The sequence below is a fragment of the Ciconia boyciana genome, chromosome 8, assembly GCF_034638445.1.
Source record: "Ciconia boyciana chromosome 8, ASM3463844v1, whole genome shotgun sequence".
Classification (NCBI taxonomy): domain Eukaryota; kingdom Metazoa; phylum Chordata; class Aves; order Ciconiiformes; family Ciconiidae; genus Ciconia; species Ciconia boyciana.
Genome location: NC_132941.1, coordinates 32,406,987 through 32,432,198, shown reverse-complemented (window position 1 = coordinate 32,432,198; position 25,212 = coordinate 32,406,987). Strand labels below are relative to the sequence as shown.

The following is a 25,212-nucleotide window of genomic DNA, read 5'->3' as shown; positions in this document are numbered from 1 at the left end:
ACAGAGTTGCCTCAACATATCCCAAGATCGTGATACACTGAGAATTTTTGCCATGTTGCCTTTCCAAGCAATATCCCAATAAAATGTTCATTGCCACTGGGCATTGGCTACTGAGCGCTTCCAAGAATCAGTCAAAAACATCCTTCCACTCCTCTCAGGGAGCTGGCTTAAACTACACCCACCTGTCACAGAGGCTCTGTTATTTCTCTCTTTCTAACTTCACCCAGACAAGTTTGTCCTTCATTTATCCCACAACTTCAGAACAAGCATGGATAATGCTTCTCCATTTCTCCAAGGCTGTTCTTCCAGAATGAGCTGTACTAATACTCCAGTCCTGTGACTTATCCCAGCAAATTTCTAACATGACTATTAAGCATTTAATTTGATTCTACGCTACAACCTCAGGTCCTTTCCATTTTTCCCATGTTTGTATTGACATTGCCCTCTTAATCTGCCAAAGGTACTACTGTAATATTTGCTCTTTTAAACTTTCCAATGTTTTTCTTCTATGTGTTCCTTGATTTTTGCTTACCTAGGTAACTTTTCCACTGGCCTCTTTCAAACTGGGCATATCAAGTCCTCTTCTCACTAGGCTGGTGTATGGTACAATGTGACAGACTCCTATTTCTTCATCACCTAAGTGCCACCTCTCCCCAATAGGCCTGTGTAAGAACATCCGCTGTTATGTGGAAGGGAGGATCTCCTGTCAACACCTGAAAAATTCATGCCCCTACCTTCAAAATCTGACATTAGCATATGCCAAATATTTTATTTCCACACTTTTGATGAAAAAATGAAGTGGTTTGGTATTCCTGAATTGAAACATTTCCTTTCAGTGAGTTGAAACAAAGCAAAATATTTTGCTTTGACCCAGTTTGACATGAAACAGTTTGTCTCATCTGTCCAGAGCGAGGCTCTATGACCAAGCTTTTTCCCATGATCCAGCACTACAGTAGGTAAGAAGGGAAACTGCAATGCACCCTTGGTTAGGTAATGCAGGGGTGGCGGTGTCTGTAAGAAATAATCAGGATACAATGCTACCTGTCCCAAAATACCACAGCAGTTCAGGCAGATGGCTCAGACTTAATATTAAGTAACACACAGCAACCCAGCTCAACAAACTGTTTTGAAATGGATCAAACTGACTCAAAGCAAAATATTTCAGTTATACCTTCCTGGTGAGTCCTCCTTAAATCACAGCTTCACAGAAACTTTGCATAAAAGTCACTTCAACACCAAGTGTTTTTTAACATAATATAATTAGCAACTGTAGAAATAGATCAGTCATCATGACTTGCTGCACAGGAAGATCAGAATACTGATTCATACATACTTCATATACATCGAATTGCTTCAGGAACTCGGTACTTTTACATCTTCTCCATACCATGACAATTCAAAAGGAGGTCTTTGCTCTCCAATAGCTTGCACATGATGGGAAGTGATGCTAATCATGAGAACAACCAGAAAATTCTTTTGAGCCAATTAAATGGCACCAGTCACAATGACATTAGTCATCCACTCCTCAATCGGAGGAGAAGGAACCAAACTTGTCATTCATCTACTCCTGAAGCTGCAAAGACACAAGGGAAGTGTACTATTTCCCATTCTTATTGAAATCATCATCACACGAAGTGACACAAGCTGCTATTTTCTGCTCTTGTTCTAGGAGAGCAGTGGTTACTCTCTCTGCAGGTTTCAAAAGAGAGACTTTGATCTCATTTAACTGCTTCATTCTCCTTCTCCTGTCTATGCCTGATCAGCACATGACCAAGAAAAGAAATGAGACCAGAAAATGCTACACAGTAAGGATATATACAGCCTGATGCCATTAGCCTCTGCAGCTTATAAGGGCAAGATGACTGAGATGTGACTGCTGGTTAACAGTGATTGTGACAGAGGAGAGAGTTGTCATATATGGTGCCATGACTCTGCACACCAGTGAGAATAAGAAGAAAAGCATGAGAAGTGGTAACTGATGTGTGGAAAAGTGCACACAAAAGGAAAACCTCCCAAAAAGTTGATAGTGAAGCATCAGGAGAGGTTAACTGCAGAGGGTTCAAAGTGGATGACTTCAAGAACAGATCCAGGAATAACACTGGAACAGGCAGTCAGACTGCCCTGGAATAGCCAATCTAATAAATGACACATCAAAGTCTTTACACTGCTGAGATCAATGAGATACATACCACTTACCTCAGCAGGCTGAGAGGTAGGGGAAGTCCAGGAGGAACTGACAGGCAGGAGAGGCTGACCAGACCCTGTGTCTCCACAGCAAGATGGTTCGGGCATCTCAGAGATACTGGTGTAGCAATCTAGCTCACTTCCACCCACAGCCAGGAGACCAGACTACCTAGCAACCCTGGTGAGCACGGAGACCTTTGTATATGATGTTGTCCCAACATGACAGGCACCCTTGAACTGCTCAACAGATACATACATCTCCAAAGCATAGGCTGGGCAGCTCTGGATATATCAGCTCTTGAAGTCCCTCCAACACTTTGTTATTGGAAGACAGAGGTAGTGAAAAAGAGGATGAAAAATCAGAAACATCAGCCCTTCTGACAGGGGAGTAAAGAGACCAACTTAGTGGTGAAGTAGTATTCTAGAGAAGCCAAGGAAAGATCTGTGGCTTTGGAAGCCCAGATGCCTCCAACATATCTGGGGAAACCCTGCCAAGGTTTTCAGGGCAATTGCTTCTCTGGGGTGACATCTTGGTTCACTGCCCAATTAAAGTTTGCCCTTGAAGGACTTTATGGAGTAGATCCTCAGGTAGAGTAAACAGTGCCACTGCTTTTTAGAAGCATGGCGATTTTGAGCAGGAGACAATTATGCCCCAGGTCTCAGACTAGCAGGGAGGTTTCCTCAGGGGAGCTACATCTAACAGCTTCACAATGAAGGGAAATGTTATCCACAGCATGAAATTCCAATTCAACAAACAAATTTGAAACTCACTTTAGAAGAAGTCATGCTAATAGATTGTACCAAATCCAAGTGGCAAAGATCACAATTACTTCTTTACATTTTCCATTTTGTCTTTTGTGTGTGTGTGTGTGTGTGTGTACTTCAGCCCCAGAGAAATTACAACTCAAGATGTGGAGCTAATTAAACTATAATATACTAAAAGAAGATTTGGCTGTGTTGATAAATCTGGGGTGTGATAAAGCAAGATACTCCTCTGTAAACACTGAGATACCTCCCCAGGATTTCTCATAATTATGAAATAATTCAGATTATCTCCAGAAGTGGTCTTAGATTTGAATGCCAACACTAGAGAGAATGAACTAAAGCATGCCTGAGCTAGATAAATTAGATAATCTAAGACCATATATATGTAAGTATAAAAAGATGATGAGGAGGGACAACTGGAATAGTAACTGTGTACTGCAGTTGTTGCTAGACATTACCTTTCTACAGACAGCTGTACTGAATCCAGTTTCATTCTCTTCAAAAGATGGTGTCTAAAACTTCCTGATTTGTCTTTCACACTATGCACTAGAAATAACTTGACCACAGTGGAGTAAGACTCACAGCAGCCCTCTTTTTCCCAGAGAGAGAGAGATCTTCCATAAACTGTAAAGATACATTTTTAATTATGTTCCAGTGCTCATTTATAACAAATGCCTGTTTGCACCATGCTAGCAACATAAAAGGTCTCTAACTCTGTGGTGGTCCCTGCTTTGCCTGATATGAATAAAGCAACACTGATCTAAGAAGTGCTGATGTGTCCCACAGGAAGGGGAACAAACTTTCAGCGCAGAGCATCTTTATACCAGGACACTTTTATCTTCCTAAGAGGAAAAGCGCTTCAGTAAAGAAAACTACAGCCTCCAACTGACCTAGATACACTGCTGGCAAGAGAAGACCAGGAGTGAGGTTTCTGACAGATGAACTCAGTCCACCTTCTACTAGACTTTAAAATATTTCCACCCTAGCTGTCTATGGACATCCTGCCAGAAGTCATAGCTGCCCTTGCAGAGTCAGCAAAAGGGAACCTCTGTCTGTGTCTCATCATGCAAGGGATGCTCACTGAAGATGTAGCAAACAGGAGCTCTGGGCATATACAGTAAGCTCAAGCATCTGCAGCACATTGATCTGTCTGTGGGCAACAGCTGCCTTTGCAGACATGCAGCACTCCAGGCTCTCTTTATGTTCATTTGCATCTAAATACTGCTAATTGGAAATTAAACTCACACTTCCCTGGCTCTGAGCAAGAAAAGTATGCCCCTTTAGCCTAAAGTTAATGCCTAGCCTAGGCTAATCATCCCAGCGCTCTCCGTCACCAGCAGAGCCAGCCAGTATTGCTAGATGATTCACTGTCTTACCTGATGAATCACTCTGGCTATCTTCAGTGATGAGGGACAAACATAGAGCGCCCATACACTTTGCTTAGACTAGATGCCTAGCCTTCAGACAGCTCAAGTAGGATAAGATATATCCTACCTGGATGGTCTTTTTCTTTTGAATGTGTCCAATGGTCAAGACAAATGAAAAAGGAACTCAGACTGTGGCTTCTTGACACAATAATGATATAAAACTATCATGAAAGCAGTAATCAAACACCACTAATATTAATGACAATAACACAAAAGGTAATTCTCATAGAAGTCAACAGCTGTTCCACGTAAAACTCAAGTGTGCCACAGCACACTCAAGTGTGCTACCTGTGTGTAGACGTGTATCACACATATGCCCAACATGAAGGCCATTACCAAATCACGTGCTGCGTACATTTTCAAACAAAGAAGAAAAGGAGCCATTGGCCCAAGGGCTTGGAAACCAGGTCATGAGATTCCTTCTGCATGATCTTCGTATTCTGCATGAAACTTTCTGTCCAGAAAAATGCCTGTAACCCTGCGCTTTCAACATACCTTTGATTTATTTCCTCGGCTTGGATTCTGCAGTAGTTTTAACACTTCCGTAGAGACTCTGCTTGGGCCCAAGCTGCATTTCTGGGGAAGCGGCAGGGAAGAACAAGGCTCTGCCAGTGTGAAAGCAGCTAGACTCTCTCCTGCTGGTTTTAAAGCTCTTGCAGGGACGCACCAGGCAGCGTGGGCTGCTGGGCTTCTCTCCACAATAGCAGCATTACCAGAAAGCAAAAATGACCCAAGGGAACCATAACATCATACAGAGGTACAAGATTTGCACGCAGTGACTTTGTGTTCCAGTGATCTTGGAGCAGCTGCATGTTTTGCAGTGGGGGTTTCTGCCATGCTCATGAGAGGGCAGTTCAAGCCCCAGTGGAATAGGCCCAGGGACTGGATCAAGTTCGACTGGCTCTGAAACAGCCCGCTGTGTGGTGTGACATGGCCCTTTATCTCCTGGGGGGAATGGCATTCTGTGCATTTTCATTCTAAATATATAAAGCAGGTAGCTGGATGAAATACGGCACAGTCAGGCTCTGAAAAGGCTTCTTGTAAGTGTGAAGACTGCAAGAGGCATACGTCATTCTTCATTTAACACTTCGTTGATCATTGACTTGTGGATTGTTCTCCCTCTGAAAAATTCTAACTATTATTTTTAAACAGGAATTTTGACCAGAGTAATTGAGATGTCTTTAGACATAGATTTGGCGTAGAGACTGCAATGGCAGTGAGATACCGATCTGGCTGGGCTTGTACCTACCCTGTGGCTGAGGCAGAACAGCAAATGCCTATGTCAGCTACAGTTGGAAAGAAAAAGGGTTTCGGCTTGAGTCAGCACAGAGCGTCAGGCAGCCAGGCACTGACTGCTCCACTAGGCTCCCCAAGCTTAGGAGAGCATCCCTCATCAACCAGCTTTTAAAAGATCAGTCACACTCAAGCATATGCCACCAACTGAAATATGCTTATTATGCAATATAGAGTGAACACTTTGAGAGCACTACTTACAGCAGTGTGTCCTGTACAGCTCCTTATAGGATCCTATTTCCAAGGCTTATAAATTAGCCAGGCTTTCTAGACCAAGTTCTATATGTGCTGCGGATACACCACAAACCAAGAGCAGCAGCAGGACACAGTCTCTTCCCTGCAAGTATCTCATAAATAATAACAATCAGTGTATGACAGACGGGAGAAAAATATCAAGTGTACACAACATTCATGACTTACACCTAGCACAAATGTGTGCACACACATCAGTTGACTTTCTTTTCACTTGGTCCACATTTGACCTTGCAGTGTTCATTCCAGTAACAGAACTGCTTCAACTACAAAGTCATCTTTCAAATAACATTTTTTAATTTATAATATGCTCCCACACTTAAATTAACCAATCTTTTAACTACCCTTTAACCTAGTATTTTCATATAGGTATAATACCAGAATGTTAGGGAAAATAAAATATTATATATTTAATATAAACATATTTTAATAATTGACAGCACATGCCAAAGTCAACAAATCACAGGGCTCACGCAATGCAATGTAGTGCGTGTTTTCATTCCATGTTATTGGTTTCTTAACTTAGCAAACAGGGGATTTTTGACCGCATTTAAAGAGGAAATCAGCAAATCAATACTAAATTTTCTGTAGAAGGGAGAAGCATAAAATTATTCAAGTTACCACAGAAACAAATTTAAGCAAACTGGTGCCACAAATCAAGTAATTAGGCAGAAAGAAGAATTAAATATCTTCAAAAATTATTGATTTATGATACTATGTCAAGTTTGGGACATAAATATTTATTATCTTGCAGTCTCTATTCCTTCAACACTTAGATTAATTTTATTCATGTGTTTCTAATAAAGGGGAACTCAGCCAAGTCCAAGTAGTGAGCAGTAAGAAAATACTCTGTTACATTTTTCTCTCCCTTGCGAAGTAGAGCACATTTTACATCAAATTATTCCATGCACAGGGAACACTGCAATATCGGATACATACAACCTCACCACAGATTACAGGGTTAGACTCCTGTGTATACCCCAGAGCAATCTAATAAATTTAAATTAAACTGCCATCAAGTAGACAGGGGCAGTGTTTTTACTCTTGCCCTAGAGTACAGCAAGAAACGTTTCCTTATCTTGTAGCAATGGTCAGTTACATTTTTGTTCTTTTTTAACCAGACAATAAATCACATCTTTTATGCAGATATCGCCAAGCATGCAGGCAACTACCCATCTGTAATTCAAAAAACAGTACTACTGCTACCAACTTTCAATGTCTGCTAATTAGATGAAGCCTTTTGAATTACCTGAACAATTGGCATATAAAGAATAGGATGGATGCTTAACTGACCCCACAAAGAAATAACATCTGTCACCTGGCAGCCAAATTCATTAAACATGTGACAAGTATTAGCACCAGGATAGTGCTGCTTACATGTGTTAGTTACGTAGATTATTGTTCTCTACAGAAATTACATTACTCCAGTGAATAGAAATACGTCGTTCAAACAAACAGTGAATAATAGATGGTGTAAATCCATAGGTTATTGTGGGTATTACATTATTACAGAGCATCAAATTCTGTTTTTGTAAATATATTTGCAATACTTGCTAAATTCCAAAAAATATGAAAAAAATCATAAATCTCAACACAGAAATAGCACAGCACTAGTTCAGCATGGTACTCGTAGAGAAACATGACTTCAGTTCACTGGTGAAGAGGGTTTTCACTAGACACACACACAAATGAAAAATAAACTAAAACCACATGTACTGAACTCACCTAATGAACAAAGCAGGGCCAATACAGACAGATTTCCAGTTGCGGTGCTGCCATGTGTGGGACTGAATTTCCTCAGAGGGCACCGGTATCATAGGGCAGCAATCTGCTAAAAGGGTTTCAGCACCAAGGACTTCTGTACTCAAATCTGGCAACCATGCATGCTTTTGCAAACGTTAGAAAATGATGAGCAGAAGAGGAGGGAATTAAAGTTTCCCATCGGCTTCTTTTGTCTCACCCTTACTACGTACAGGTTTTGCTCAGAGCTTTGGAGAAGCAAAGCTGGGAATACTTGCTCTGATGCTATCCTTCAGAGGAGAGGTACTTTATTTCTGCGTTAGATTAATGTACTGTGCTATGTATTTACCTTATTACTGAGTTCTTCCTGCTAAGAAGCAAGTTTTCCTAAATACCAGAAGCAGACAGAGAACTTTGAAGGTTTAAATCCTTATGGTCTTTTAGCTGGACATCAGCAACAACCATTTCTTCAATAACGCACAGTGCAAAGGGTTGGTGTTTTTACTGCAGGACTATAATCTGATAAGGAGCCAAGACTCAAGCCAAATCTCAGCAAAAAGTGAAAGAAGTAAGAGTATGTCTTCCTCTTTTTTTTTTTTTTTTTAACTTCCTCTACACAGAATATTACCAAACTGGCCTTTAGTGTAAGTTCAGCTCACAGAAATAATTCTTGAAAGCCCATTGGTGGAGAGTCTGTTTCCTTCTCCTTTCAGGTTGAAAAGGAAACTTTCTGTGAGTTTACTGTAATGGAGTGTTTGTCTGTATCAGAAACAGCCTGACCTCTCCAGCCACAAGATGAAATACCAGCAGCCCACTCTGTCACTAGTTCACTATTAGGAAATTACATGGGAGGAAAGACAACACAAAATTCACAGGGAAAAAAAAAAAAGGAAGGAAAAAAAAAAGACATCAGCAGTAGTGGGAGTGAATGAACAAGCTTAATAACAAAGCCAGAAAAAAGGAAAATACCCTCTGGCTAATTGATAATAAGAGGTTACTTGAGGCAAAGGGTCAGATCCTGAGCAGCGTAAAGTGGCCCAGCTTCTCTAACCTCAGCAAAGCTACAGTGATTTATAACAGCTGCAAAAAGCCCCAGGAGACAGAAAAACCCAGCTATAAAAATGGAATTGGAGGCCCACATTTTGAGAAGCTTCCACTCACTTTTAGCACCAGACTGAGGTACAGAGGTGACTCTGAGGGTTTGTTTCTGCGGGGGAGTTCCTGTGAAGTGAGCTGAAGTGTGAATTTACATTTACTGCTGGGTCTTTAAGTAGGCTGTAAATTCATACCCTAGCCTATTTTGCAGGGATTTCCCCAAGTAGATAAGCCCTAAATTGGCCTCCTAATCATGGAGGCAGACAAAATAAATAGATGTTTTCAAAACTGCAGACCCACACAGGAATCTCTCCATTGCTTGCAGGGGCAAGTGGGTACCAGATAGCATATACTGTAGTCCTGCAAGTGCATGGTGCCCTTCTTTCCTCCATTCACTCCCAAAGCTCCCTCCCATCATCTCTCTCAGCATCCCTCCACTTCAAGACACACCTTCGAAACCCCTGGCCCTGCCTCAGCTTCATGCCAGATTTCCATACCTTGGCCCCTGGCTCTTCCCTTCCCCTTTCCAGTTCCACATCTGGAGGTCCATGTTCTCCTTACCTACTTTCCCCTGACCCTCAGGGGAAGCAGTAAAACTGTCCTGGTGCAAAGGTGTCTCCTCCTACCAGTTCCTTGCCTCTGACCCAACCTCACCATGTCCTGTCCATTCACACCTCACCCATTCCCCAAGGCACTGGAGCCTTGGGTTACTGGATGCCCTTTAAAACCTCTTTCAGAAACACAAGGTTAACTCTATGCAGACAAATGCCACAAAGCTGGGCAAGATTACTCACACTTTCTTGGCTGAAAGATGCTTTTACATGCAGCTGAATGGGAGGCCAGGGGCCTTTAGCAGGACACAGAGGAAGCAGCTAGTATGGTCACAGCTTCATCAGGGTCCTCAGGCTGGGTGGTTTGGTCTTTAGCAGGCTAGGATGAGCAGCTTGCACCGCACGAGGCCTGTGCTGTTTCCCTGGGAGCCACAGTGAGGCTGTAATAGAGCAAAACATTTACACCTTGGCTAATCTAGGACCTTGCTCTGCTTTAACAGCTGCCTGTGCTGTTCTGCTGTGCTGGCCCAGGCACTCGCTGCACCAGTGTCAACTGAGTCCCACCTGTGGCCGTACCACTCTAACACACAGTGCCAGCACTGTACCCTGAAGGATCCTTTTCAAGAAATCAATTTAGTAATATCCTCTGTCACCTGAGGCAAACATCACATTTCTCAAAAGCAGCTTGGAACACTCCCCTTCAATGAAATCCCTGATTTTGCAATGCATGAAAAAGAAAGTCAGTTAACACTTAGAAGTTTGAGCCCTAAGATCAACGAGGGAAGCAAAAAGGCATAAAACATCTTTTGATATCAGCAGAAGGAACCAGCCACAGTGAACAGTCATCACATACACTACAGTATTCCATACCGTCCTTATCTGCTGGAGCAGGGAACAGCAGTCTGAAGAACAGGAACCACTTGCTATCAGGTACAAGACTGAAAAAGCTATCTGAGAGATGCAGGTCACAGAGCAGTGACCCTTCCAGCACTTGACTAAGTATAAGTTTCATCTTTGATGCGTATGAAGATTCTGCACAATAAGCATCTCTGAACACAGAAAGAGCGCAGCACCCTTTAAGAGCTAAAGTCTATGCTGCAGATCGTTTCCTCCATTCCATTACCTCAAGCTTTCTTTGTGCCCCTTTTATATTAGCTCAGGAGTGTTTATTTTGGAAGTGTCCATGCAAAGAGACAAACAGATATCCGAACAGAAAGCACCAACAATACAGTAAGAGCACCCAAACCCCACTGAGCCAACACTGTGATTAATGATGGCTCACAAAACACTGTTTCAATCCATGGAGTTAAAAAAGGAATAGAAATTTGAAAGGTACATAAATACCAGAGAACAGCAATTGCATCATCAACATGATGCAAGTAGAAGAGAAGGTTGGATACTCTGGAAAAATTCTTCTGTATGAATTATTCACTGAGCTGAAATAATTTATCTTTCCTTTTCATCTTGCCCTGTTCAGGAAGAAAACTATATATTTGAATATGGGATACCATACAGCATCCTCCACATACGGTACAGCACTTGCTTCGCACTCTAGGACAAGACATTCAAACTGGGACAGTCACATTAGAAAATGGAATGCAAAAGGCTGGTTGTGGTTTACATTCTGAAATATGAAAATCTGAGGTTTCAGAGATGATTATGGATGTTACATTGACCTTATATCACTGACTTCGGCAATGCAATTCATCATCAATGATTCCAAGCCACTGCAGCAAGGGTGCTTACCTGCTCCCCTATGGGCTCCACGTGCAATATGTCCACTATGACCAGACTCAGTCTCATGCACGGCCAAGATGACACAGCATTAGTGCCATGTGGAGGTGGACAGAGAGCCACTTTTCAAGTCACAATGCACGTAGCAATGGCTGCACCAGCTCTCTCCTGATTGCTCTACTCAAAGGCTGTGCTAGAAAGTAAAAAAACACCTTATGTGATCATGTTCTGAAACCTTGTCTCATTGCACATATGCAAAAGAAGGCTGAACTTCCACTGCAAAGACAACCTTCCTTCAGACACTTTGCAGTTTCTGAACGCTTGGTGACGTGAATATTTGTTAATCAACTGTAATGTTATTAGCATACCCGTATATCTATGTCCTGCATTTTGGATGCCCTGTACCATTTAAAATGTACGAGTATTTGAAAAGAAGGATGGCCCCACGCAACTAGGTTACCTCAGCCCGCAGCCTCAGGCAGCCCATGCAGAATCTGAGATAGACAACAAATTACTGGAGTACAGGAAGAAAATTACGGAGATATAGGAGAGTAGTGTAAAAAAGAAAGCAGACCATAGGGGTCACTGCATAAAGGGGACTCTGAAATAAACCTGTACATACCAATATTTCTCTCTGCTGAACAACAAGACGACACAGGGTGTGAAGGGAGTAATGCTGTGTTTTCACAGAGGTAAACTGTAATAGGTTTCCACCTTAGGTCTCAAACCTATTACAGCAATATTTTGTTTACTCACATGATGTATCACTTAGGATAATTTATCTATATAAAGGTATGAACTTTTGAAAGAACATTTTATGTTTTTAATTTTCAGGGCATAATTTCTTTCATTTGTAGCTTTCCCAGGCTATAGATTTCCTGTCTAGCATCTCTCTCTTGGTGTTTCGAACTCCAGAGCCAAGCTTCTCTAAGTCCTTACTGAGCCTACCACTTACACGATAACAGGGATAACCACCAGCATATTCCCTAAAAAGGGCACCCCAGAGAATTTAGTCATCAAAGGAGCAAGGGCCTTCACATTAATTTAACAACCTACTATCCCCTGAAATCAGTGTCAATACTAACCTATTTACCTAGCAACTAAACAAATGTATGTGAGTTTCCTATGCAATAACACACTGACTAAATCTTAGAACACTTCAGGCAGGGCATATTTCTCAAATAAAAATCAGACCTTACTAAACCTCAAAGGAAATTCCACATAAACACAGAGCATCAAAAAGCCAGGAGCATGTAAGAATTCAGTCGTAGTTTTAGACAAAATTCAGTGATTCCTTTTCAATTGCTTCAGTTACAACATTTTCAGAAGCATAGAGAACTGTCCTTTGAGAGCTAACCAGTAAAAAGAGCACAGCTCTCCTTCTTACACCGTCACGTAGTAGGGAGGCCTTTACGCCCTGCTAAATGTAAAATATTTTAGACAAACAAAACCAGGAAACAAACTGGGATTTGGTCAAGAGTTCATGCTGTCTGAATCACTGTGGTGTGGAAACCACCGGCTCTGAAGATGGAAAGTCCGGAGCCATTCATTCCCTCAAAAAAGAAGAAAAGAAGGGGCGAAAAAATGCATTAAAGACCATTTGGCTTGCTGGTAAGCTCCCCCAACATCTGAAACACAGGAAAGGCTACCTATGGATAGGTGCCTTGACCTTTTTCCTCCTCATCTCTCTTTGAGCACAGCCAGCAATTTGATCTGCATCATAGTTTTTCATATTGGGTGCACTGAGAATTGTTTAAATGTCACTCCCTGACTCAACATGCAGAAATGCTGTAGGGTCATGGCACTGCTTCCTCCCTCCACATCCTGCACCTCTTGCCCTCTTCTGCCTTTCCCCAGGAAAAAAAAAAAATTCTACATACTTCACAGATTGAACATGGACAGTTTCTAAGTAGAGATTCGGGCAGACTTCTCTGGATTGCCTTTTGTTATCTGCTTCCAAGGAAATATTGCTCAGAAGCAATTAAGGACAACTGTTCTTGGACAAAGACATACAACAATCAGTGTATTTAGTGAGCCAACACAGCCATTTTGAAAGAGGCCTGGAAAATCCTAACATTGTTAAAATTTATCTTCACACTGATGACAAGATCTAGTAAAGATGTTTGTGTTCTGCTCATGCATTTCATCATCTTTCATAAGCCGAAATCTTATTAGCAAACCATTTTAGCGAAGTTCAAAAGCCAAACTGTTGTGTATGCCCATTGCTTGTAGCACGGATAACAGGTCTTCACAATAACCTATTGTCTGTACATTTTTTTGCTTTCCTTGTTTTCAAAGTACTGGCATACATAAACATGCTATACTTGGGTACTAAATGCATTTGTCTCAGCTAATCATCACATGATTTGACATAACCCTGTCACTAAAGCTAAGAATCCCATCAACTTTCTGATAACGTTCAGACTCACCTGATCGCTGTATCTGCGGCAGCCTTTTTGGCTGTGCTGGATGGGATGACCAAGAGCCGCAGCAAGAAAGGAATATAACTGTTCTGCAGAACAAGCAGAGAGCTAGTCCAGTGGCTAAACATTGTAAGCTGAGGAAACCCAAGATCAGTTCTGCAACATTATTTCCTTACACAGACTTATCTACATCATTTATTCTCTCTGTGCCTCCGCTCTGTAAGATGGTACTTTTATATAACAGGCTTCTATGAGAATAAATACAGTATGAAGTGGCACACTGACAGGGAACGTGGAAATACCTCTGAATCTATGATAACTCCCCGTTACCAACCAGTCATTTTTAACACTCAAAAATGAATGATTCCAGAGAATGTTACAGTGGAAGTGACTCACAAAAGACTGAAGAATCAACACTGTTTCCTGAACTGAATTCAGTTTTGTGAGTTTAAGTTTAAAAGAGTTCATTTACCATAGTGATTCCATTTGGAAAGCAGATTTTGAAAATTATAAGCAGCTTTCTACAGAGCAAACCACCAGCTAGCAGCAATGTTATTTCATAGCACTGGTTACAACGACCAAGGAAGCCTTTCAACACAGCAAAACATGTTCCAGCATGTTGTGAGAAAAAGATCTACAAAAACTGCACATCAAAAAGCTGGGACTCTTGCGCATTGGTTTTGCACACTTCTTAATGGAGCTCATGTTACAAAGTGCTTCTAGCCCTATCAAAATTTCACGGGCAGTACATCAGAAGGGAATCCCTCCTGAAATACTAAATTACAGTAACCTTAAGATAGGCACCAACTTCCCTGATGAGTTCATTATCCTGAGGAGAAGGTGCACACTGCAAAGCTTTAGCTAACTTCACTGTCAGCTTGCATATGTCTAAAAGGCATTTTTGTCCCTTCTGGAGTGAACTTACTGATTGGATAATATTGTTCCATTGGACAAAACCATCCCACAATCCTCCTTCTAAGATGTATGTTAAAGGGACTGCAGCTGTTTTATTTTTTTAAGCACACCTACAAAGCTTTGCATCAATCATTCTCCCTTTCTCTCTCCTGGCGGGCTTACCCTGCACTACAGCTCCTGGTGACCTCTTCAGGTGCTATGCTCCTTTGGGCTTTCACTGCTCTGAGCTTCACATGCTGCCAGCACCTGTAACATGAACTAGTGCATTCTGAGTACTCCCTCCGCCCTATTCCATGTCACCACTCCCACCCTAAAGTCAGGCAGGGTGCATCTAGATTAGTGTTCAAGTTTGGAGCAGCAGTGCGCTTTTGAAGCCAGTACCTCAAATGCCCCACTTACCGTGCCTTGCTTTGCATCACGGAGCAGTCTCCAAGCACACAGACCTGATCCTTTCAGATGAAACTAAGCTGGAAGAGGTACCACAGCAGCACAGGCAAAGCACACTGGCTGCACACAGCATGCAGTCCAGGGGACCTCCCTAGAGCGGCAGCTCTCCATATAGTTGCTACTATACCTGCTTGTGGTGAAATTGCCTGGGAGTATCAGACATTTCATTCTCCTTCAGGGAAACTTAACAAACCCTTTCTACCCTGTACCACCACCCAAAACTCACATTGCTCCCCTCCACCCTCCCAAAAAAGCAGCTTGATGCCTGTCTTTTCAGATATTTACCCAACCAGCACCTCCAGTGGATCATAACATTTGAACTGTTACCATTTTGGACTAGTCTTTGTTAAAACTGTCTGTCATCATTTAGGTCCTTGCTCACCTGCCAGTATTCTGTCACTAACCTCTTCCCTTTCACCTATTTCTACTCTTCCTTTCTTTCGGACTCTCTTGTTCTGTTTTATGATTTTAGTTACGAATAAAGCTTGAACTCATCGCTAACACCAAATTAACCTGAAATAACTCCTTCGTCTTCTGTGATTCCTTCGATTTTATGTAACTGAATTTCTATGAAAGTTCTACCAGTGCAATCTTGAACTTCACACTATCTACAGAGAAATAATCTCCTCTTATTTCTCAGTTAGCTGCAGCGTGGTCTTTTTCTTTGTGGGCCAACCCAGGACCCGCAGAACTGAATGGAAGGACCTCAGCTGACTGCAACAGGCAGTCCCCTAAATGTACTTAATGAAGTCATTCAAACAACTGACACTATTTATGTTAAATTTCATGACTATATGACATTCAGAGATAACCATGTATGTTCTGTGTCTTTTGCTAATACATTTTTCCTATTATACAATCTGAAAAAATACTGGTTTTGTTCTAATGTAATTGTAAGAATCAAATTTATATACAAGACCTTTAGAAAACAGAGACCCACCTCTAAATGCAAAGAACAAACATTTGCATTACCTATTTATATTAAAATATGCAGAAATTTCCAAAGTATTCAGTCAACTTATAAATTTTTATAACTTCTTCAAATTGTTAACATTTTTTTAACACACAGCATTATTTCAGCTTTGTGGAAGGCTCAATAACAATCTTTCTGGTCTGGAAAAAAGGAAAGAACATTATAATAAAGAATGCAGAATAAATAAAAACAAAACAGTACAAGCCGTACATCCACGCATACAAAGACAACTTTCATGGTGAGCTATAAGCAATTATAATAACACAATGTGCTGCATGTTGATTTCACCAGTGAAAAGAATTTCTCCAGTTATTGAAGACTTTCCTGGCAGAATTTCAGAAAAAAAATTCTGACATTCTCCCAATCTGACTTCTGTGCAATGCAAGTCATGCACATTTTAAACACCAATGAATAATACTGCCTTTCTTCTGTGAACTGTTAACAGCTGTAGAAACTATTATAGCCTGCTTAAAATCATGTCTCTGTAGTCAATACTCTCCAGACACTTAGCAATACTAAAGCTATTCCTGGGGCTAAACTAGAATTGCTATGTGAGTACAAAGTTTGATTTATGTTGAAATGAAACAACAAACATCTGATCTTTCCTTTTTTAAATAGCCATTCATATAAACACGAGTATCAGCTGCATAACTAGAAAGTGATGTACCGAATTTACAGAAATTAGACAAAGGAAGACCACCCACAGTTACCTTCAAGGAGAAAAGACTTGTCAGAGGGTGAAAGATCACTGGTGAAGATACTTTGTACAGTCGTGGCTGCCCTAATGTCCTCATGGTGAAGCTGTGGTTTATGAGAGTGATGTTTCATGAATCTAATTTTTCAAGTCTACTGAAAGACACAAAACTGATCAGCAGCCCTGTACTGTATCTTGGCGACGCTCATCATCAGCTGCTTTCAGACTGATCACGGGCTCAGTGGAGTGCCTAATAAAATCGTCCAGATGCATCCAAGAGGAAGTCAAGGTCTCTCTGTGTGCTAATGTTATTCTTTCGCATCCCAAAGCACAGGTGGGAACAGGAGAAATGCTCAGCTGTGGTTTCTCTGACATTTTTGAAACGATGACTGGGAAGAGAGAGGAAAAGACACCAGCGGAACAATAGAAAACCTTAAAATACATACAAAATTTCAGATATGTTCTACAGATTCATGTACATTACTAAGATGTGCTGAAAATCCAGTTTTGATTCCTCACTCCAACAAACTGCCATCAAAGTTCCTTTATTTTTTAATACATCTTCACCTTTCAAGAAATGAAAACACATAATACAATCAGATTTGTGGAGGGTTTGTGATCTATGACAAAGATAGAAATTAATTTGACCAATAACAATAATAAAGTCAGGGTTAAGCTAACTTGAAATAAGACACTCTTCCTCCAGAAGAACACCATAAATTGATCAGGACTTTAACAGCCTCAAATTAATGCTCCAACTTCTTCTAGATTAATTTTAAATCTTTAGCTGTTAAAGTATCTAGAAAGGTGAAATATAACCTAATTGTTCAGCTCATTACTAGTTTTTCTTCTGTCAGTAAATTACCTTTTTTAAAGCATCACATTTGCATCTTCTAATCAGAGCTCTTTAGGCAAGTTTCAGCATGCACCACTATTTCCTCATGTTGCACAGGTATATGCCTCCACCTTCTCCAGCAGATATGCAAGCACCAGAATAGCCTGTCTGCCCTGCAGCTGCCCCAGATTTCATCAAACAGAGCTCTCCACACACAGTCCCAGTGCCTGGCTGAGGAAAATGCTACCGGGTCATGCCTATGGCAAATTCAGTGTTGCTTTCCAAAAAGCCACTGTTGTTCGTTCCACCAGCTAACCTTCACTCTGGGGACAGCCTTTACTAAAAATGCACATGACTGGTGCAGCTGCCCAAGGATAAGAACTCGCTCTCACTAAAACCTGCATTGCCCACCACTGCTGTAACGGGAGTGTGCAAGACTGAGGACTCCAGAAGCAAAACAAAGCTTGAAATTCCAAATGCAGATCTGATAGACAGCAGAATTGCTCTAATTCTCTTTACTTTTGAGTCAAATTCAAGTTCTTGTGCTGGGCTTGAGACCATTGTTATTTTTGGGAAAACTGCCTTTGACTTTGCTCAAGACCCCAGTTCGCATTTACACAGTCCTATCCAGGGCTGCTCCCAACCCCTCTGCTTTTCTTCCTCCCTACTCACTCTCTTGCTCCCTCTACTTTTCTTACTCCTTTTGTTCTTGAGTGTCTCCTTTTTTCTCCATGCTTTGAGCCTTATCCCATGCTGCCCTCTGGGCTAAGATCTCTCTCCCTGGGAGGGCTTTGGATGTCATATCTCCATAAATCTGGAATAACACTCAGATTCAATGGGAGTAAAGCTGACCCATATCATCGGGTCTCTCTTGCCAAGTATCCTCCGTCCTTCCTCCTGCCTCTTCGAACAATCTCATCCTGTCTTTATTTAGCATCTGTAACTTCGCTCCCTTCTTCTCCTTAGCTGTTGGCCTACATTTCATATTTGCTAATTTTGCCATACTTAGACTGAGAGCTCCTACAGGCAGAGTACAAAGTTGTTGGATTTTTCCCTCCTTTGTCTATAAAATGTTGTGCTATTTAAATGTTTTCCCATAACAATAGAAAGAGATGATCAGTTTACAACACTAAAGCATATGGAAGGAGAAGGTGTGCACATAAGGGGGAAGAGGACCCACTATTTTCTTAAATTTTAATAGGTACCTAAGAAATAACTTATTTTTCCAAAAACACTAACCACGTACAATGCAAAAAGATGTTCTTTAGGAAAAAAAGCATAAAAAAGGCACCAAGGCTACTAGTAGCCATTGTATCCTTTGGTCTGGGAATTTCAGCTGGGCTCTGATTCTTAATTCAGCACAGTCATAAGGCAACGCTGCAATTACAATCCTCTGGGGACTCCAAATGAAAAAAAAGTCAATTTCAAATCAACCAATTTCCAAGGTCACGCATTTGAGATCAGGGCACCAGGGAACCAGAGAGCCTTACAAAACTTACAAAATAAGTACAAATCATGCAACTAGAAAATTCTCACAGGTATTCTCTTAACACCAACTTGATTCGCTAAACTCGATGGTCAGTAGTTCCATTGAACAGAGCAAGAAAAATCAGGCTGTGGGTTACAAGGGCAGATAATTTACAATGGGAGGCTGACAGTGGACCACATGGAAAATTAATCGGCTTGGACTGCAGACAAGCTTAGAGAGAGGGTGAAGCAATGGCTATTTTGAGAATCCCTGTTGGGCACAAACCAGCATTCTGCGACGGAGTGCTAACATACTTGAAACACACTAACGGCTGCAACATAGGCAGAAAAAGTCAAATAACCTTTCAATATTAAAAAAACAGTTTTAAAGTGATTCCATCTATCACAAAAGAGTAATGAAACTGGAAAATCTCCAGCATGTAGGCACACTGTAAATGTGAGAACAGAGCTTCCCAGCAATGGGGTCAGGAAGATCTGATCCTTGGCACTAATTCTGCAATGAGAAATCTTTTAGGCAGTTACCTCCTTATCTGCCTATGTGCAGAAAAGTCACTGATAACTGAAAAACTCTTAAGCAATCCTCTGTGCTGCTTTTCTATTACAGTAATTACACATCAGCTGCTCAGAACTGAATGGTATCTGGTATCATTATCCTAACAAATGTAACAATCCCTCCAGACATTTACACTGCGCCTCTCATGTTGGAGAGGGACTATGAATATGAACACACAGGGCAAACAATGCCATCAACACTTCCCATTTTGGCTAGTATCGCTGTGTTAGTCCACAGGCAGGTGCTGTGGTTTCTGACAAGCCTGTTGGGTAACAGTGACAGGAATCTGTCAGATGCTGCCCACACGCGGGCCGTGTCCCCCACGGCACGCTGACCTCCTCCAAAGAAGTTTCATTTTAAAATTCTACTGAACATGTTACAAATACCAGCTGGCAATGTGCAATGTATCACAGAGAAAGGGAAAGGCATAACGGTCAAGACAAAACAACACAACGGGGAAATACCCTCCAAAGGCAGCAGTAGGCTTGCCAGATTACGTGCTGCGCTTGGTCAAAGAAATGGGTTGGATCTTTGTGACAGAGGGACACTTGGCCCATCAAACAAGGTAATGGGCAAAGGCACCTCTGCGCTTCCCGTGCAGTTCCCTGACCCTTCGGTTGCCAGAAGATTAGTGCTGTCATAAAGATGACTTAAAGCAGCCTCAGGCTTTGCCAAGAATAAACCACAAGTGCCTTTACCCTCACAAGACTGTATTCACACCATGCACAACTCCTTTTTTCCCAAGAAAAAGCCCTGTGCCAATGCATAAGAAGATGCACGTCAAAGACCTTTGACATTGCCTCAATACAGCCACACAGCCTGCCGTCTGTTCTTCCCTTGGACAAGGGAATTCCGAGGGACCTACTTACTCCTGCTTCCTGCCTTCTTTACACCACTTGAGGTGCAAAGTTGATGGAGATGAACAACCAGTTACACTTCCTAGGCAGGCAATAAAATATCAGAGGCTCTCAACTAGCAGAAGAGCCTTTGCACACCTAGCCATGACAGCTCAGAGCACTTCTGCTCCCATGCAAGAGGTTATCAGACCCACAGCAGGGCTTTAAACTTTTAGCTGTCATTGGACTACCCACCAGAGCCTGTGAGACAAACATGTACGCTCCCTCTCCCCACACAGTTGTGAGCAAGCTTTCCACTGCCAGGGAGGGGATCGATTGGATAGGTGGCAATACCTTCAGCTACACAAATAGATTTGGGAGAGCTCTTCTGCAGCACACTGGGAGCTTGGGTTCAGTATGTTATGCAATGAGATAATTCCAGTATTGTCTCTTTAACAAAAAGTAAAAGGTCTCTGAAATGATGATTCTTGTTTTTGGAAATTATATTAAAACCAGTACAGAAACTGGTAGCAAAGAAGTGATTCATGAACACCAACAAAGTGATTCACCAGCCCCTCGCTAGGAAGTGATATCATCGCACCACATCTCCATGAGAATGGCAGAAGAGAAGCATTGTTTCACAGGACAGGAAAGTGCTGTATTCTCCAGAAGAAAAGTATTAGATCTGCAGGTGTGTATGACAAACAAGAGGGGGCACATTGTCAGCGCTCTGGGCAGTGAGTCAGGTGCCCAGCATGGTGACTACCAGATGCTTGTAAGCACTACTGAAGAATACCAGAACATTTCCAATCTGGTTTGGGATAAATTGCAAGCTCTGGGTATATTGTACAATTACCCCACAGCCCAACGAGATTCTTCTCTACCTGATCCATCACTCCTCACTCCATCCCTCCAGCCACAAACAGTAAAATCCTTTCTTGCTCCCCACTTAGCAGCCACATAGTGAGTGTGCTCTTGCATTCTCTTACCTCAGTCCCACACTCTCTCTGACCCACAAAATTGCCTCCGCTGTCACTCTTGCCAGAGATCTATATGCCTTAACAGTATGCCTGCACCACCCCTTTGCCCGGCCCAGCACGGCTACCCAGGTGCTCCAGTGCTTCTCAGGTCAAAAGGCACAGGACTGCTGCACATCCAGCTGTCCTACGGAACCCCAAAGCTCTTCCGATCCCTGTGCTACACTGATTCTCACTTTGTGGCTCACACTAAGGAGAAGCTGAATGTATGTATGCAGCTGCTGAGGAGGCAGAAAGCGAGGGAGTTTTAGGTTTCAGCATGTATGCCGCATGTTGTCTTCAAGGGTGACATGCTGGATAACAAGTTTTTTCAGTTCTTAAAACTGTACCTCGTGTTGGACATGACCATGCTCTCTGCAGTTATTCTGGGTGGTATCAGCTTCTTAGCACCTCAACGCCCTAAGCATGCTGCACTCTGCCATGCCTTGTCATTAATGATCTGCCCCTTGCAAAGCAGGCAGCCGTAGGCTCGCAGCTACGTAACTACCAAACTGACGATGACAAGCTGACATTGCCCAGATTAAGATTATTTTCTTTCTGTCAGTCTTATTCCTTCTCTTCAGCCTGTCGTGTGTGCCAAGAGGTCAAAGTACTACCCCTCCAGTTCACTTGATAGTGATGCTTCTTCCTCACCTACAAAACTCCTCTCAAAAAACCTACACTTATAGCACCTCACATCAGCAGCTCTAAGCATGCGAAAGACAATAAAACCAGTGCTGCTTTCCTCCGCAGCCTGCTGCCCAGCTCTGCCAGAGACAAGGGGCACCTCAAATCCAGGGAGCTGCCAGAGAAGAGAGTGGCAAATTTTTGAATCACTCAGTTTCTCCAAAACTCCTTTAACTCTCTGCAGGAAGACTGGTGGGCCTGCTGCTACGCGGATGTGCTGGCCCACAGCACACCAGAGGCTGCTGTCAAATCAAGGCTTTAGGAGTAATCACAGAGCAGCAGGCATGTCCAAGCAGCACTGGAGAAGTCCTCTGCAAGGAAGAACAAATCCTGTGCCATGCAAAATGAAAGCAAGTTGTAAGTATTTATTCTGCTATTGCTCCTAAACCTCCAGGGACTGGCCTTTTAACACAACTTGTATCCTCCAATCTAGTAACCTCAGTTCCCTGGAGACTGGTGCTGTAGCTGCACAGACGGGGCTTAGAGCTGAGCAGCTCTGGGATTTCTGATGTATCCAGCCACAGTTGGTGCCAGCCAGAGCAACACAAGACTCCTCATGCAATCCATCTGCTTCATTGGGTTCACCTAGAAAAGCAAGCCAGCCACCCACCAGCCTTCCAACTTGGCCCTCTGTCACACCCAAACAGCAGAGCGGAAAGAAAGATGCTCTTTCTATTCCAGCAGTGCCCACAGGCTCGGGCGCAGCAAAAGACAGCTCCTGTCCCAGAGAGCCTGCATCTAAAAGGACAGTCAAAGGAAGGAAACACACACAAATGGGGAACTTGATTGCGTGATTTTTCTGTGTGGTAGGGCACAAGAGAGACCATATTCTTGATACAGTTTCAGAGTTTTTGGATATTAGACAAGATCATAGGGGAACTCAATCAGCAACAGAAAATGGAAATGCCCCTTCCTTTGGCCAAACACACAAAAAAAGCACTGGGCCTGATTTTCCACTGGTGACACTTACTTAACATCAGTGTAACCCAACCAATTTTCACAGTTACTCCTCATATACTTAAATAAGAAGAAAATCTAATTTTCCATTTGGCTGAGAGAAAAAGATACTGCTCTTGCAGTAAACAAGCATAAATAACCTGTTAGCAAGCATTTTAGAGAACGTTTCACTTTGGTGAACATACTCCCTCAAGTTATTTCTATGATCTAGATAAGCAGCAACTGTTGTACTCATCTCTTTAAAAATTATCAAGTATCATCACTTAATGAGTCCTGCATTACGGTGTTTCCATCCAGAGAGGCTCCTTGTTGTGCATAAGCGCCACTTCGTTAAAGTCATGGAGGCATACCCCAGACAGAGCAGACTGGAATAGATCACAGATACCTGTTTTATCTCAATTACCCAGAAAAGTGAATGGTTCAATTCTTCTGTGTAGTATAAAACCTCATGTACCACAGGAGCAGAAGCTTAAAGGCCACATAGGACTTTCGCTTTGTGTGTGCATCTTCCAGTGATGTCAACTAGATACGAGCTTCTGAGTCTCAGCCAGTTTAAGTTTTGCCAGGAAGTATTTTCAGACATACTCCATCAGCTCTGGGCTCACATTTTTGCCCCAATAAAATCTGATGTCTCTCCACATAATCCATACTTGTACTGTCACTTTTACATGATAGAGGGAGAAAAAAAAAAGAGCTTGCATAAGTAAAATTTACTTGTCAAATTCTGGAGATTCTTTGAAAGGTAAAGCCATTTTTAAACCTTGGCCTCAGGAAAAACATTCTCTGCTTTCAGGAGTTTGAATGGGATGAACACATTTCTAGGCATAAGGACAACTGATACCTTGTGGTGAGATTACCACAGTTTAAGAATTTAACAACATGAAGACAGCTTAAGCCAACAGGTATCATTTCACCACAGGGCACGAGAGCAGAGTTCCTGAAGTTCAGCTGGTTCCTGAAGCACAGCTGAGGAGTGACAGTGTGTTAAGCTACAGCAACGTGATTGCTTGTAATTGTCCCTTTTATATTCTAAGAGCTAAACTATCCTTGTTCCGAGGCATGGGTCAAAATATTGCAAGAAATGCAGGGCACAGAGCAGAAGAAAGGTTATTTTCAACTTGTTATGCTTCCCACAAAGTTTTCAGGTTCTGCACATAGATTTAACCAATTTTATCATTTTGGTTACATCAGAACATCTTTATATCAAAACAACCAAATTCTTGTTATCAAACCTTGTTTTTTTTAATTCTAGTTATGTGCCACCCCCTTGAAGTAAAATAGCTCAGATTCACACATAAAGATTGAGATGAGATAATGGAAATAAAAGATAATGAATCAACTGGTTTTGTACACAAAATAAGCATCTGTAACTACAAAGCAGCCAATGCACTGACTCTGCCTTGAGTTACATTACAGACTGACCCCTTGGATCCCAGGACTTAAAATCACCTTTGCTCTCTCTGTCACAGGTCAAGTACAGCTCAGCCAAACCAGGAGATTTGTGCCAAACAGTTTGTATTTCCAACAATTAAATATTGAATTCGCCTTTTATAAATCACTTAGGAATCACGCTTGCACAATTATTTGCATACACAGCCACTTTATTTCAGCCCCAAATACAAAAAGCTATTAACAGTTGGCCAGATTCTGCTCGCATTTGCCCTAGTGCAAAACCATGTCATTTCCACCAAGATCAGTAGAGCTTTAGTTTCGTGCCACACATGGGAGAGCAGAACTCCTTTTTCACTGAGGCAACTCACATCACCAGCGAGTTGCTGTGCCTGTGGCACACGCGGCCTAGAGGTTTCTGTTCTGCTGCACACGCTGCCCCCTCTGCTCATCATCCTTCTAACTCCTCTGCGGTCCCACCGCATCCCTCGCAGGCCTTTATTTTATATGGACCTTGTTTCACAGACAGACTTATTCTCCTTAATTCAGTGGATTTACAAGAAGCACGCCAGCTGAGTAACGCTGAACAAAAGACAAAATTGTTTCTACAGTGTATTTACACACAATAAAATGAACCAATCAAGCAAAAAAACTGTACACAACGTGCCCTATTATTAACCGAAACCAGAAGAAACTCTCTTCAGTACTTCCAGTGCTTATAAATGCATGCTTATGTCCTAAGTAACCTAGAGCTTCCAGCAATTACTTAGTCCTCGAAGCTTTGAGCCAAGTTTTCTCCACAGTATTTACTCCCTGGGGCTCACAGGAGGTAACAGATAACTGGTCTCCAACCCTGTTTTTTCAGAGCCCTCCGCACTGAGGCCAGACTTTCCTCACTCTCCTGGACAGATCACCTGGTTTAACTTCTCCTGGACTCCCGTCATTTGCTATACATGTC

The 25,212-nt window shown here is 42.1% G+C and overlaps 1 long non-coding RNA gene across 3 annotated transcripts in view; it reads right to left on the bottom strand.

Moving 5' to 3' along the window:
* The window catches only part of LOC140655122 (uncharacterized), a 131,122-nt gene that overhangs the window by 96,212 nt on the left and 9,698 nt on the right, over positions 1 to 25,212 (bottom strand). For all 3 annotated transcript variants that reach the window (XR_012043683.1, XR_012043684.1, XR_012043685.1), the window contains exons 6-8: positions 15,799 to 16,882; positions 11,054 to 11,234; positions 9,551 to 9,747 (exon numbers count right to left, since the gene is read on the bottom strand). This is a non-coding gene — a long non-coding RNA (uncharacterized lncRNA). The remainder of the gene's footprint in view (positions 1 to 9,550; positions 9,748 to 11,053; positions 11,235 to 15,798; positions 16,883 to 25,212) is intronic.